Below are 15,873 nucleotides of genomic sequence, written 5' to 3'. Positions count from 1 at the left end.
TTTACTTGTGCTCTTTGGTGACCAACTTCATAAAAGTTATCACAACTCTCTTGGACATCATATGAATAAATCTGCACCATTAATTTTTTTATTACATCCATTACTAATATATGCTGGCTTTTAGGAATGTGGGAAAGTTGAGTGACAGTCATTGTGTGACCTGTAAATGTGGCCATATTGGTCATTGATCTTTCCCAGAAAAAGATATAACAATGTGTACTAAGCTACAGAAATTTTCTTTTTGGGAAGGTTTGGACAGCACTGACACTATGTTCTCACCTGCGTTGGGGTTTCCATTCTATGGGTCCACTTGGGACCCCTTAGAATGTAATGGGGTCCACTTGGTTTCCAACAGGTTTCCATTTGAAAAAGCTGTGTTTTCAAAGACACATGCATTTTTGAAAAATGCAGCCTGTCAGTTTTATCTGGGGAAAAGGGAAGAAAAAAAAAAAACGCCGCAAAAATGCAATGAAAAATGCTATATGGACACATGGATATCCTCAGATATATAAGGACCTAGTTTTCAGTGTCTTAATGAGGTTTAACACACAGGTATCAGGGCATTAACCACATTATTTTTGTTACCTTCATTAGGGGGCTCCATTTTTTGTTTGTATCTCCCCTGATGAGACTGGCTATTAATATGTCTGCTGGGGGCAGTAGGAAGTGGTTATTTGTATCTGGAAGGCACGCTATACATAGAAGGGTTGGTGCTCTAACCCTGATTATATGTGTAGCATTGAATCCTTTAAGCATTAGTGGGACAGCAGTGATGCATGTAAGGGACTCTATGCGCACAGAATGACTTCTCTTATGATATATATCTTAACCTTCTGTTAAGTCTAATATAGCATGCCATTGTGGCTGCCTTTGGTCTATATCATACTGGGGACAGTTATTAGAGTAGAGAGCCTGGGAAGATAGTGATACTATCCTATACAATTTAGGGTACTCTTTAAAGAGGACCTTTCATGTCCTCATGCACATGCGGTTTTATATACAGCTAGAAAGCCGCAGCACACTGTCTCTTTTCCCGTTATGTGCCTCGGGCCTGGAGATATCGGTACCATTACCGATCTCTTCCCACTTTCAGAAAGGCATTGCTGACAGTCTATTTGGGCTATGAAGAATGCGTCCTTGACAGTACTCTTCCATAGGTCCTGTACTGTCAGAGGGGGGGGTTCTTACCGCCTACCGAGAACGATCTATGGTTGAGTACAGACAGGGAAGGGGGGCGTTCCTCAAAACTTAGCGTTATCACTGGGCGGTAAGATACGCCGCCCCTGACAGTACAGGGCTATGGATGGGTACTGTCAGGGGGGCGTTCCTCACAGCCCAAATAGACTGTCAGGAACCCCCTTCTGACAGTGGGCAGAGATTGGTGCCATTAAAATCGGAATCCAGGTCACTGTCGGCTTTCTAGCTGTATATAAAACCACATGTGCCTGAGGACATGAAAGGTCCTCTTTAATTAAAAATATATCCTGCATCAATAGCAATTAACCTAGGTTTTAATATAAATTTATTAAAAGTTATATTTATTCTTAATTTGCCTTGTTAAGCCATTGAATATTTTGGACTTGAATATTAGTGTTTTGACCATTTGGAATACTTTGGTCTGTTTAGCTGGATTAACCCTTTCGCTGTCAGGGGTCTCTGGATATTTTGCATCTGAAAAGCAAGAGAAACTTTCACAGTTTTAAGATGCACTAATAAAACCTAAATTACAATGTTAAAATATCATACTAACCCGCCATACAAAAAGTTATATGCACCAAACCTTCTGAAAATAAGAGTTCAACATTTGGAGAGTTCATTCATATCACTTAGGCCTAAACCTGCATGCATATATCTTCATAAAATAACCAGAACTGGAAGTGTCAAAAATCTGCTTTGAGGCCGGGGTCCCACGGACCGGAAACAACGTGATTTGCTCACAGCGAATCCCATCTCCACTTTGCGGAAAAGATTACAGCGCGGACACACTGCGATTTTCAAAGCCGTTGCGGCTTTGCAAATCGCAGCATGTAAATTATATCTAGGGAAATGCCGGCGGCTTTCCCGTAGATATAATGTTAAGAGAAAGTTCGCAAAGGAAAACTCTGTGAACTTTCTCTTAAAAGCGCTGTATGTGTATTTACAGGTGTGGGTGTGAAATAAATGCCAAAATCACAGAAATGCACCAACCAATTTGGCATTAGTAGTAAGGGTGTATATAATAGTGCCACCCTGGGTGGAAGTATACATGGGCAGGGAAAGGGTTAAACAGAAGAGAAATGTCTAAGTGCTTCCTTTGTATTTTCCATTCCTTTTTGAGACACTCTTGACTTTAGCTCAAAAAACCAAAGCAAAATCTGCAACAAAAAACACATTGCATTTCCGCAACATGAGGTCTTAGCCAAACCGTGAATTAATATATAATTTGTAAAATAAACTGTGTTCATATCCTTGTTCCTGACTCTGTAAACGCCATATTATTTTTCACAGTAAGCATATACTATTATATGGGGAAACCTAACCATCCATGATGATGATATTTATCTGTTAATTAAAAAAAAATCTTAACACTTTGTTCTTGGGAATGTGATACAGATCTGACTTGCTGACAAGTATTCAGGCGTTGCTTCACTTGTTGGAGACCTAGACCACTTTATTGGATATGCTTACTCTGCTAAACACTTGATTAGGAGCCCCCAAAAATTGCATGTAGCAGCCCAAATAAGTTAGTAACAACAGACCATAGACCTGAAATGAGCAACTGTGCCCAAAGGCAGATATATTGCATTAAAACGCTAAATAATTCTTATGAGAGGGAGTAAGTTAGTAGGACTAAATATCAACCACATCTACAAAAAATATTGCAAAAAAATTATATTTATTCATTAACTCCTCTCTAGGTTCACAGATATTCCACTAATTCATCTCCCTAAGTATGACTATGTCCAAGAAGGGACAGAAGCAACACGATAAATAAAATGACAATTTTTATTAAGTGATAATAAATCTGAAAACATAAATTACACATAAATAATGGGGTAAATGCTTCACAAAGAGGCGGGTGGTGTGTGGTAATAAATAGTATATAGGTCTAGGGTGAAAAAAGTGTGTATATCAAAGTCAAAAATAATAAGGGTTCACATGTTGTAAGTGTGGCAGTTCCAAAGCAGATAGAAATATCCCCTAGGTAAGAATTCACAACAGAGGGGGCCACACGGTGGCTCAGTGGTTAGCACTACAGCCTTGCAGCTCTGGGGTCCTGGTGCTCAAATCCCACCAAGGGCAAAAAACCATCTGCAAGGAGTTTGTATGTTCTTCCCCGTGTTTGCATGGATTTCCATCCCATATTCCAAAAAGACATACTGATAGGGAAAAATGTACATTGTGATCTCTATGTGGGGCTCACAATCTACATTTAAAAAAAAAAAAAAAAAAAAAAAGAATTCACAACAGAGAGACATATGTGAAAATGATATACATAGAAGGTAAAGAACCAACCCTAAGACCATAGTTATAATGTAAAGCACCTACCACTCATACCACGCCCCGACGCGCGCCTCGCCCAACGGCTTCGTCAGATGGACCCCTGACTAAGCCGTTGGGTGAAACGCGTGTCAGGGCGTGGTGCGAGTGGTAGGTGCTTTACATTATACAGTGGGGCAAAAAAGTATTTAGTCAGTCACCAATAGTGCAAGTTCCACCACTTAAAAAGATGAGAGGCGTCTGTAATTTACATCATAGGTAGACCTCAACTATGAGAGACAAAATGAGAAAACAAATGCAGAAAATCACATTGTCAGATTTTGTAAGAATTTTTTTTCAAATTATGGTGGAAAATAAGTATTTGGTCAGTAACAAAATTTCATCTCAATACTTTGTTATATATCCTTTGTTGGCAATGACAGAGGTCAAACGTTTTCTGTAAGTCTTCACAAGGTTGGCACACACTGTTGTTGGTATGTTGGCCCATTCCTCCATGCAGATCTCCTCTAGAGCAGTGATGTTTTGGGGCTGTCGCTTGGCAACATGGACTTTCAACTCCCTCCAAAGGTTTTCTATAGGGTTGAGATCTGGAGACTGGCTAGGCCACTCCAGGACCTTGAAATACTTCTTACAAAGCCACTCCTTCGTTGCCCTGGCGGTGTGCTTTGGATCATTGTCATGTTGAAAGACCCAACCACGTTTCATCTTCAATGCCCTTGCTGATGGAAGGAGGTTTGCACTCAAAATCTCACGATACATGGCCCCATTCATTCTTTCATGTACCCGGATCAGTCGTCCTGGCCCCTTTGCAGAGAAACAGCCCCAAAGCATGATGTTTCCACCCCCATGCTTTACAGTAGGTATGGTGTTTGATGGATGCAACTCAGTATTCTTTTTCCTCCAAACACGTAAAGTGGTGTTTCTACCAAACAGTTGCAGTTTGGTTTCATCAGACCATAGGACATTCTCCCAATACTCTTCTAGATCATCCAAATGCTCTCTAGCAAACTTCAGACAGGCCCGGACATGTACTGGCTTAAGCAGTGGGACACGTCTGGCACTGCAGGATCTGAGTCCCTGGCGGCGTAGTGTGTTACTGATGGTAGGCTTTGTTACATTGGTCCCAGCTCTCTGCAGTTCATTCACTAGGTCCCCCCGCGTGGTTCTGGGATTTTTGCTCACCGTTCTTGTGATCATTTTGACCCCACGGGGTGAGATTTTGCGTGGAGCCCCAAATCGAGGGAGATTATCAGTGGTCTTGTAGGTCTTCCATTTTCTAATTATTGCTCCCACAGTTGATTTCTTCAATCCAAGCTGGTTGCCTATTGCAGATTCAGTCTTCCCAGCCTGGTGCAGGGCTACAATTTTGTTTCTGGTGTCCTTTGACAGCTCTTTGGTCTTCACCATAGTGGAGTTTGGAGTCTGACTGTTTGAGGGTGTGCACAGGTGTCTTTTTATACTGATAACAAGTTTAAACAGATGCCATTACTACAGGTAATGAGTGGAGGAAACAGGAGACTCTTAAAGAAGAAGTTACAGGTCTGTGTGAGCCAGAAATCTTGATTGTTTGTAGGTGACCAAATACTTATTTTCCACCATAATTTGAAAAAAAAATTCTTACAAAATCAGACAATGTGATTTTCTGGATTTGTTTTCTCATTTTGTCTCTCATAGTTGAGGTCTACCTATGATGTAAATTACAGACGCCTCTCATCTTTTTAAGTGGTGGAACTTGCACTATTGGTGACTGACTAAATACTTTTTTGCCCCACTGTAACTATGGTCTTAGGGTTGGTTCTTTACCTTCTATGTATATCATTTTCACATATGTCTCTCTGTTGTGAATTCTTACCTAGGGGATATTTCTATCTGCTTTGGAACTGCCACACTTACAACAACATGTGAACCCTTATTATTTGACTGTGATATACACACTTTTTTCACCCTAGACCTATATACTATTTATTACCACACACCACCCGCCTTTTTGTGAAGCATTTACCCCCTGTTATTTATGTGTAATTTATGTTTTCAGATTTATTATCACTTAATAAAAATTGTCATTTTATTTATCGTGTTGCTTCTGTCCCTTCTTGGACATAGTCATACTTAGTTTATTTTTGAAGCAGTTGCTTTTTTGTGTGCCTTGTGTTGCAAAAATTTTTGTGTTCTTAATTCATCTCCCTGTAAAATGTTCCTTCCAAGCACATACACAATGGCAACAGTTTCAGATAAGGCATGAAGTATTCTGACCATAGCCGAACTCTCTGTATGAAAGAGATGCTGTTGTCACAAAGATCAATAATCCACTTGACCGTGACATTTTTAGTATGACAATAGTACATATGCCCTGGGTAAATGCTGACTTCACTCTGTAAGCACATTGTTCAAAATAAAGCAATTCTTTGTAATCCATGTTGACTACCGGTCTCAAGAAAGCAGTGTCTTTCGTTCACCACGAATTTGCTAATGCAGTATGTGAATGTAATACACTCTATTGAACGTCCACCGAAATTTGAAGATCAGGTTGTAATGAAAGATCAGACAGTGGCCATGCACCTACTAAAAATCAAGTCAAGGACAAGCGAAAGAATAAACCTTGTGATGCTGAAATTAAAAATTCCAGGCTCATTTGATAATAGAGTAGTAAAAAAAAAATGTTTTTATTGGAAGTTCAACTTATAACTAGGGTTGAGCGATCAGGATCAGAAAAGATTGGATTCTGATTGGCGATCGAGTAAATTTCATGATAGCGATCGGAATTACGATTCTGATCTTTTTAGGTGGGATCGAGGTCGGAGGTTATTTCCCACAATGCTTTGCTACTGGCCAAGCATTGTGGGAAAAGCTAAAAATGTTAGCTAGGTCCCATAGGAATGAATGGATGCAGTCGACACACAGCCTGTGCCGGCGTGCGGCCGCTCAACCTCCTGCACGCCAGCTGCGTCCATTCATTCTAATGGGAGACTAGCTAACATCTCTAGTAGCTAACACTTACCTGCACAGATCGCTGGTCCAGTCCCCGCTGTTCTCGGTCCTCATCTCGCCTCGCTGCCCTCGCCTCCCAGGTTAGTGTTACAGACCTAGGAAGAAGGCGGGGCTTGTGGCTTAGGAGAGTGTGGGCAGGTATTGGGAGAGGAGACGTCAGGCAATCTGTGCAGGTAAGTGGACAGCAGGGGGACTAAGTAGCCAGAGGATTTTTATAAATCACTACACAGCATGGATTCTAACATTTAAAGCGTTCAATTTTTAGACTCCATGCTGTGTAGTGAATAAGATAATTTTAAAAATCCGATCTCTGTTTATTAAAAAAAATCCCATTGACTTGCATTGGGATCGAAATTGGGATCGGGTTCGAATGGAAAATGATCGGAAATCGAATTTTAAAAACGATCCTGAAATCTCAAGATCAGCTCAACCCTACTTATAACATGTACCAGGGTCAAGCCACTTCTTCTGATCAAAAATAATACATGAATAAGGAGGCGTTCGCACTACCGTCTGTGTCCGACAGGTAGTATCCGCTCCTAGTGTCCATTCAAAATCTCGTACGGACATTAGGAGCGGACACTAGCTGTGTCCGTTACACTTGTCATTTATTTAAATGGCGATCGGGTGCATTCATTTGCACTCCGTGCCCTTCCTTCACTGTCCGCAAGTAAAGATGTCTGACTTTTCAAGCGGACAGAAAAACCCAACATGTAGGATTTTTCTGTCCGCTTGAAAAGTCGGACATCTTTACATGCGGACAGGGAAGGAAGGGCACGGAGTGCAAAAGAACGCACCCGTTGTCCATTTAAATAAATGACAGGTGTCATGGACACAGCTAGTGTCCGCTCCTAATGTCCGTGCCAGATTTTGAATGGACACTAGGAGTGGACACTACCTGTCGGACTCAGACGGTAGTGTGAACGCCCCCTAAACCATTTTCAGACGTATTGTGCTCTGTGAGTTTTGTATGTGCTGTACACAGAACTCGAACATTGTATTGAGATGTAATTCTGTTGTATACTTGTGGTATGTTAAGTTTACTGGTAAAGTCAAACTTATGTTTTTTAATGCTGCAACTTTTTTGTTTCTTTTGCCTGTATCAGTCATTTCAATTTCAAAGTCTAAGCAAATGTTCCTGTGTAGTTGAAGAGTTCTCTGCCACTAATAGTTTACAGACACAGTTTGATTCTACTTACTCATCTTCAAAAAAGATTACCTAATAAGGGCTCATGTTCTAAACAAACCTTTCTGCGTAGTTGAACGCATGGTGCATATTTTTCTTTTCTTCCATGAGAAAGGAACGTGCAGCAGAAACAGTGCATGTTTTCGATTTTATTTTCCTTTGCTGTCTTAAGCTTTTTATGTGCTCACTGCTTTAAGTGTTTGGTTGTTCTTTGGATCATAGTCAGCACAAGTGAGTACATATTCCACTCTAATGACTTATGACATGCAGCTTGTGTACTGTATCTCATTGCCATTGCATCCTACTACAGCTTTATTCAGTAGTGTGTACAGTATTAGTTGTAATTTTATAGCTGTGGTTAAACTTTGTCATATCTTTCTGATGGATGTTTGCTACTATTCACAAATCTTGATATGCTATTTTGCTGTTAGGTTTTATTTTATGTTGTGCCATAATATTTGCTGTTGCCAACACCAATCAGAACGTAACATTACTGTACATGTAGTATAATTTTATACAGGACTGTGAAGTCAGTGAGCCAGAATTTGACTTTGACTCCAATAGCTTGTTTTTTTTTTATATTCTGACTCTATTTGTGACTCTCGCCCCTTCGTAAGTAGCTGAAATTTTTTTTGATTAAAGGTCTTAGATTGATAGAAGGTAACATATGTATATATGGTTACAATTTAAACCTATTGAACAAGTTTAGTATCATATAATATTTAATCATCTTATTTTGAAGCCTGAGATTAAATTGGTAAATCTCTACCAATTCTAGCTCTTACCACCCAAAAACTGACCGTCACCATGTTTTGTGTGTTCTGTAGCCAACAAAGAATGAATGATTGCCATGTTACAATTTCATATATTTATATTTATACTATATTTATATTGCTATCATTATTATTATTATTATTATTATTAATACTATTATGTTACTTATACTTCTCCTTTGAAAGTCACCCCTTATCATTTTAAGCACATTTATCATAAATAATTCTGCTGGGCAATCATACAGTACCTTTACCTTTATAGACTCTTTGGGTATACCCTATAGCTGATGTCACATCTTTACCACTCCATCTCTGATTTTCGCAAATCCCATCTACATTGCAGAAAAATACACACAGTGGAAACGCTTCAATTTCCGAAACTGTTGTGGTTTTGAAAATCGCAGCATGTCAATTATACCTACGGAAATGCTGACAGTTTCCCTATAGGGCATAGCTGAAGCAGAACGGTTTCCTCAGCAGATTTTCTGTGAAAATGATGCTTTGCCACTATAGTTTTTCCTGCAGCGCTTTTTTGCTGTGGCCCACTACATGGAGATGTATCTGATAAATGAACTTATGGCTCCCATACTATTGTCACTTATAACAGTTTCGTGTCTGAACAGTTAAGTAATAGATAGGGGAATATGAGAGACCAAGAAGGTTTTTTGCTAAGAAAGAGAAATACTTACATGGATGCTTTGGAGGAGAGAATAACAAATATGTTTCTATTATGTGATTGGCCATTCCAGAATTTTTCATTGTTCACGTCATGGCTTTTGTTTTTGTAAGATCCACGATAGATGTTACAGATCCTCTATGATCTGTTTAATGCACCTGAAGATCTCTTTTTTAAATCCATTGACTAATAATGGGTTTGTCTGTTTGTTTCTAAATGGATAGAATACTTCAGCTTACACATATCATTTTACAAAAAGAAATGAAAATCTGACAGAAATCAATACAAATCTGTACAGGGCTTAATAAAAAGTACTGGTAGTAGCACTTCTTCCCTTTATCTCTACCGCCTGTGCAAGGAAGGTGATGGCACCAAGTAGACAAATATGTCCTAGTAGCTGGCTGTCTCTTTGCACTTGCTACTTGGCAACGACAGATTGACCATGACATTATTATTAGAGATGAGTGAACAGTGTTCTATCGAACACATGTTCGATCGGATATCAGGGCGTTCGCCATGTTCGAATCGAATCGAACACCGCGTGGTAAAGTGCGCCAAAATTCGATTCCCCTCCCACCTTCCCTGGCGCCTTTTTTGCACCAATAACAGCGCAGGGGAGGTGGGACAGGAACTACGACACCGGGGGCATTGAAAAAAATTGGAAAAAGTCATTGGCTGCCGAAATCAGGTGACCTCCATTTTAGACGAATAGTGGATTTCAAATCCGGGTCATATGAGAATGTGAACTTTGTGACTATGAGACAGGGATAGCTGTACAGGCAGGGATAGCTAGGGATAACCTTTATTTAGGGGGGAATGTTATTAAAAATAACTTTTTGGGGCTCTATCGGGTGTGTAATTGTGATTTTTGTGAGATAAACTTTTTCCCATAGGGATGCATTGGCCAGCGCTGATTGGCCAGAGTACGGAACTCGACCAATCAGCGCTGGCTCTGCTGGAGGAGGCGGAGTCTAAGATCGCTCCACACCAGTCTCCATTCAGGTCCGACCTTAGACTCCGCCTCCTCCAGCAGAGCCAGCGCTGATTGGCCGAATTCCGTACTCTGGCCAATCAGCACTGGCTAATGCATTGTATTGGCGTGATGAAGCAGTGCTGAATGTGTGTGCTTAGCACACACATTCAGCTCTACTTCATCGGGCTAATAGAATGCATTGGCCAATCAGCGCTGGCCAATGCATTCTATTAGCTTGATGAAGCAGAGTGTGCACAAGGGTTCAAGCGCACCCTCGGCTCTGATGTAGCAGAGCCGAGGCTGCACAAGGGTTCAAGCGCACCCTCGGCTCTGATGTATTATCTGATCAAATAAAAAAGTTCTTAAAGGGGTTGTCCCATCACAAGGATCCTTTCTATACTGCATGTTAATGTGAATGTAAATACATTGCTTCAGCAAAACTGCTTTGTTTGTCCACTATATTACTTTATTCATTTCTCTGTTGACACAGCCCTTGACTTATCTGCTCAAAAGTCAAGTGATGTATCTGCCTGCTCTCAGGGGGAGGGAGGAGGGGCTAAGTGCACGGGAGCGAGCCTGGAGGGGGGGGTAGTTTATACTTTGGGGGGAAGGGGCCGCCAATACAGACTTGGCATCCGCTGTAATAGAGAGGTGGATGCCGGGGAGTGTAGACGCCGGCACAGGTGCCTGCGACATCGCTACGCTCCTGCCCTGCATGAAGCCAGCAGCGGCAGGAGCGATGCTGCTATTCTGGAGGAGCAGGCTGTACGTCCGATGCCTAGCTGCATCGGCAGCGCACACGCAGGGCCAGCGGCATAGAAGCGACGACTTCTCGCCGCTGGCTTTGCATCTGTAACCCCGCCCACCAATGACGCAACAAAGCCGGAAGAAAGAAGAATTTACAGCATCGAAGACTGGTGAGTATGCAACGTGGGAATACCCCTTTAAGTTGTTTGCTACACAAAGCACATGTAAAGGAGAGCATTGTGGCCGCTGCTGCCTCCATGTACCATTGTGCACTGGTGAGCTGGAAGAGGCCTTCCTTGCCGCATACAATGTTCCTTGTGTGCCCAGGAGAACCTGCTGCAGCCGCTGCTGCGCTGTGTCCATTGTCCGCTTTTGCTCTGAGATGAGCTGGGAGAGGCCCGCTGCCACCACTGCTGTCTCTACTGTATCACTACCTGGTGTTGTGCTGTCTCCATTATCCCTGCTGTTCTGGAATAAACTGGGAGAGGCCCACTTCCACCACCGCTGTCCCTACTGTATTGGTACCGACAACGGTGGCATCAATGGCCCTCTCCCAGCTCATCCCAGAGAAGCAGGGACAATGGAAACAGTGCAGTGGCGGCAGTAGGTACCCATTTTTTTGTTCAACAATAAATGTGTATTCTTGTTCATAAAAAATATCACATCCCCTGAAAATAAGACCTAGGAGCAAAAATTAATATAAGACACTGTCTTATTTACTGTGGAAACATGGTATAAGCAAGTTATGACCATTCCTGTAGCTATGTTACAACTTACAACAGTGGCGCAGCCTTTTGAAAATGCCTTAAGGCCAGGGCCCCACTTAGTGTATGTGCTGCCATTTGGCTGTGGCAAAAAGTGCAGTGTTTTACATTACCTGCAAAGTGGATGAGTTCTGGCTAATCCCATCCACATATTGCAGAAATATATTTGAAGTAGACATGCTGCGATTTCAAAAACCATTGTGTTTTTGTAAATCGCAGTATGTCAATTATACCTGGCGTATATTGAAGCAGAAACTCTGAAGACTTTCTGTGAAAAGCGCTGCGGGAAAAACTGCAATGTGTTTCCGGTGAGATTTTTCCCGTATCACTTTTTTGTGTAGGGATTTAGCCTAAAACACAACAATAAGGCAGGCATAATAAAGAAAGTTTACTAGCACTCATTTTCACTTGTGGTCATTGCACATAAAGATCTATGTACATACCATACATAATATTTATATTAGGCTGGGTATCCATTAGAGATCAAAATGGGAGCTATGGTAGACATGGCCACACTCAAGGGAGAGAACAGCTACTAGCAGGCATTGTGAGAGACTTGCCTACCCTTCCAGGGTTGAGGAAATATTCCCTTGATCATGTAAATACCAGACAACTTGGGTATTTAAAGGGGTTGTCCCATCACAAGGATCCTATCTATACTGCTTGTTAATGTGAATGTAAGACTTTTCCTAAATACGCTGCTTCAGCAAAACTGCTTTGTTTGTCCACTATCTTACTTTATTCAATTCTTTGTGGCCACAGCCCTGACTTAGCTGCTCATGAGTCAAGTGATGTATCTGCTGCTCTCGGGGGGAGGGAGGAGGGGCTAAGTGCAGGGGAGCGAGCCTGTGTTTCTAGCTATTCCTGTGTTTACACCACATGACCTAGCTTCCTGTTATCAGATAGAGGAGAGGAGCTGCTTTCATTTCTTCTGTTCTCCCAGTCATCAGGCTAGCTAATTCAATTGTGTTCATTATGGCAGAGACAGGCAGTCTCTGTATGTAACACAGAATGGAGTTTCTGCTGCCTGTACTTCATAGTCCAATATGGGTGGGCGGAGCTACACATTAATTTGGGGGTGGAGCTAAACGGGGGAGGTTGCATGTGAAACCCCGCCCACCAAATGATGCAAGAAACCAGGAAGAAAGAAGATTTTACAGCAGTAAAGACTGTTGAGTATGTGAGGTGGGAATACCCCTTTAAGGATTATCCTAACCTCCTCAAGTGATTGGATAGCCCTAGTTTATGCTATGACTTTAGCAATTGTTCAGGGGCTCTCCTCTGGGACCACCACCAATATGAGTTATCACTTTATGAAATGGGAGTAAATATCCAGTACGGTGCTATATAATAGGCCATGTAAATGATGCATGATTGATCCAACATGACAGAATTGAGAGATGGTAATTGATAATTTCATGCTTGTTACATCTCTAAATGTAAACCTCTGGACTGAGGCTGAATCTTTCACGCTATTTTGTAGTGTAATTTCCATGGAAAATCATGTAAATGGCTTGTTATTTGTATGCCTACACAGTGTTCACTGTAATTGTATCTTCTCAATAGATATTTCTGAGGATATCTCACATTACTGATACTTACAGCGTTTTTTACAATAAATATTAACTACATTTGGGATTTTCATTTAAAAGCAGATGTTGTGTATGTTCACTATGCAACACCATTTTAACATTCTACATCTAAATGTATTAGATAAAAATATTTTTGTATCAAATGAGTAAATCATGTTTACGCATAAACATATTAATAAAATTACAGCAGTTGCCTATTAACAAGCAAATGAAGTGGCAAACAGTACAAGTGATCATTTTCCAGTGAACAAGGAGATCACATAAGGAATAGGTAGACACAGCGTAACAGACAGCGTGTGATGTAAACATTGAAAAGCATGATAACTGAGGTTCTGGGTGTCAGATCCCCACTGATCTCTTATTGACGACATGATCTGAAGATAGGTAAATCAATAAAAATGAGTTGGAATCACCTTTAAAGAAAACATTGGCACAACATCCACTGCTTGGCTGGGACTTGAGGAAAGTAAGCTAATTGGAAGAAATGCAGTATTCTGGTGGTCTCCAGCAGTCTTTGTTTATTTTGTTGTAGCAGTAATTTACTATACGCTTACAAGACCACTGCAGCCAGTCATAAAGCTCATAAAGTCATAAAGCCTGGAAGTAACTGAATATACTCAGGTGACAATATATTTTTATTAGTTTATATAATTGACTCAAATCTCAGACAAACTCTTTAATGGGAGTCTACCACCTCCCCCAAGTATATTTAACTGCCACGACTACATTAAAGTGCAGATTGCAGTGATAAACAGCAACTTGTCTTATGCATGTCATTTTGCAGATTTGGAGAAAAAAAACTTTGAAGTCGTATGCAAATAAGGCAATTGTTGGACTGGAGGTGGGTTTTCCGCCCTAGAAGCATTGCTCTTGCTGCACAATTAAAATGGGTGATGATATAGCATTGGAAATGATTAACTCTTACTGCATGGGGTGGTGGGGACAGAAGATGGTAGGGATCTGAGTGGCAAGAGGAGTGCTCCAGGGAGCTAAAGGCCTCCCTCTGTACACCACCTATCTCTTTTGCCTAAGGCCCCATGTAGCAAATCTCAGCAAAAAAAATGCAACGGAAACGCATAACGTTTTTTTCCGCAGCGTTTTTCATTGCACTTTCGCAGTGTTTTTCGCTTTGGACTTTTTAAAATCTTTTTATGCTGATATAGAAATTAGACAGTAAATTTGCCCTATTAGGTGGGACCTACATTTATCAGACATTTATGGCTTATCTTGTGGATATGCCTTGAATGTATTTTGTTGGAAAACCCCAAAGAGTTGGACTATTTGCAGTATACAAGAAACGGTTAAGCAAAGGCCCCACATAGCGAGCCACAAACTGTTTTCTGAGCAGATGTATTACACTGTGAGGCTGGAGGGAAGGTAACTTCAGATGCTGATATGTTGGGCTCTGTAGCAACTCCATCCATTAGTGTTTTAAAGCAGAGAATCTCAGTTTTAAACCTGTACCAGGCCGTGGTTCTGTGTGCCACACAAGGTGAGCTACCAGCAATGAAGGGTACCTTGAATTCTAAAAAAAATAAAAAAAAATTATAAGTGAATAGTTCATGTGAATATAGAAAACTTTGTAACATATCTTGTTTAAAAAAAAATGTATTTTTTTTCCATTCATCAAGCTGAGTTACCTTTTATATATTAACTAGCCTCTTCCCATGACTTCGTCTGCGTGTTGTTGGTGTCAATGATCTGCCTATATTCAGCAAATTGCTGCAGTCGATGGTTTGCCTGCTCCGGCGTTTCGGCAGCTCTTAAGCTGTCCTGCTACTGAACTTGTTCCTCATTCCGTGCTGTGATCGTTCCGGCATCTCAGCAGCTCGCTGGGACGCCATATAATGAGCGTGTTGTTGGCACCGATGATCCCCCTGAGCTCAGCTTGATTAGAACCCTGTTGACTTCTGGCTACCTTCATAGCTGTCATTGTTTTAGAATTTTGCAACAAATTAGATTTTCTTTTTCCCAGCTTGTTTAAAAGTAACAAACTGCTAATTTGGATTAAAGGTGGTTTCCCATCCAGTGTGACAGCATGTTGCCTGGAGCAGATCAGATAATATGCAAATGCATGAACAGAATGGACTGAGGGTTAGCTGAGTGTTTACATAGAGAAATAACAGACCTGGCATTATCAGAACTTGAGATAAGCTGCTTCCAAGAGCAGTTTAATATAATATGTGAACATAAATTCATAACAGTCATGAAGCCATGTCATTTACTGGGATAAAAAGTTGCCTATGTTTTAATCGAGGTTACAAACTATCCATGTGCCAAATTTCATACAAATCCGTTCAGCCATTTTTGCATGATTGAGTAACAAACACACAAACATCTAAACACACAAACAGTATAGGATCCATGGGATTAAGGAGAGCAGGAGGCTGATGGAAAATACAGACAACTACTTCACTCTGCTATTCTATGAGTCGATAGTGCTTTTAATACTGCTATGCTACAGATAACAGGCTACCAGGGCACAGAATGAGGGAATACATCAATTATCAGCTTCCTCCTCTCTCCAGAGAGTTCTGTATATGAGGCAGGATATGACTAAGTTTCTATGTGAACAAATCGGCTGATAAGGAGGAGGAGAGCAGCCTAATATGCCAAATAGAAAACAGATTTCCTTACTAAAATATATATCAAAGTTTGTTATATTCATATGTACTGTTTACGAAATATTGTTTC

General features: G+C 40.9%; 1 protein-coding gene across 13 annotated transcripts in view; it reads left to right on the top strand.

Annotated features, from left to right (window-relative positions):
* Nucleotides 1-15,873, top strand: part of RIMS1 (regulating synaptic membrane exocytosis 1) — a 340,018-nt gene that overhangs the window by 273,102 nt on the left and 51,043 nt on the right. The window lies entirely within an intron of this gene.

The sequence above is a fragment of the Leptodactylus fuscus genome, chromosome 3 (assembly GCF_031893055.1).
Source record: "Leptodactylus fuscus isolate aLepFus1 chromosome 3, aLepFus1.hap2, whole genome shotgun sequence".
NCBI classification, from domain to species: Eukaryota; Metazoa; Chordata; class Amphibia; order Anura; family Leptodactylidae; genus Leptodactylus; species Leptodactylus fuscus.
The sequence above is the reverse complement of the archived record's forward strand: the minus strand, read 5'-3'. Positions and strand labels throughout refer to the sequence as shown.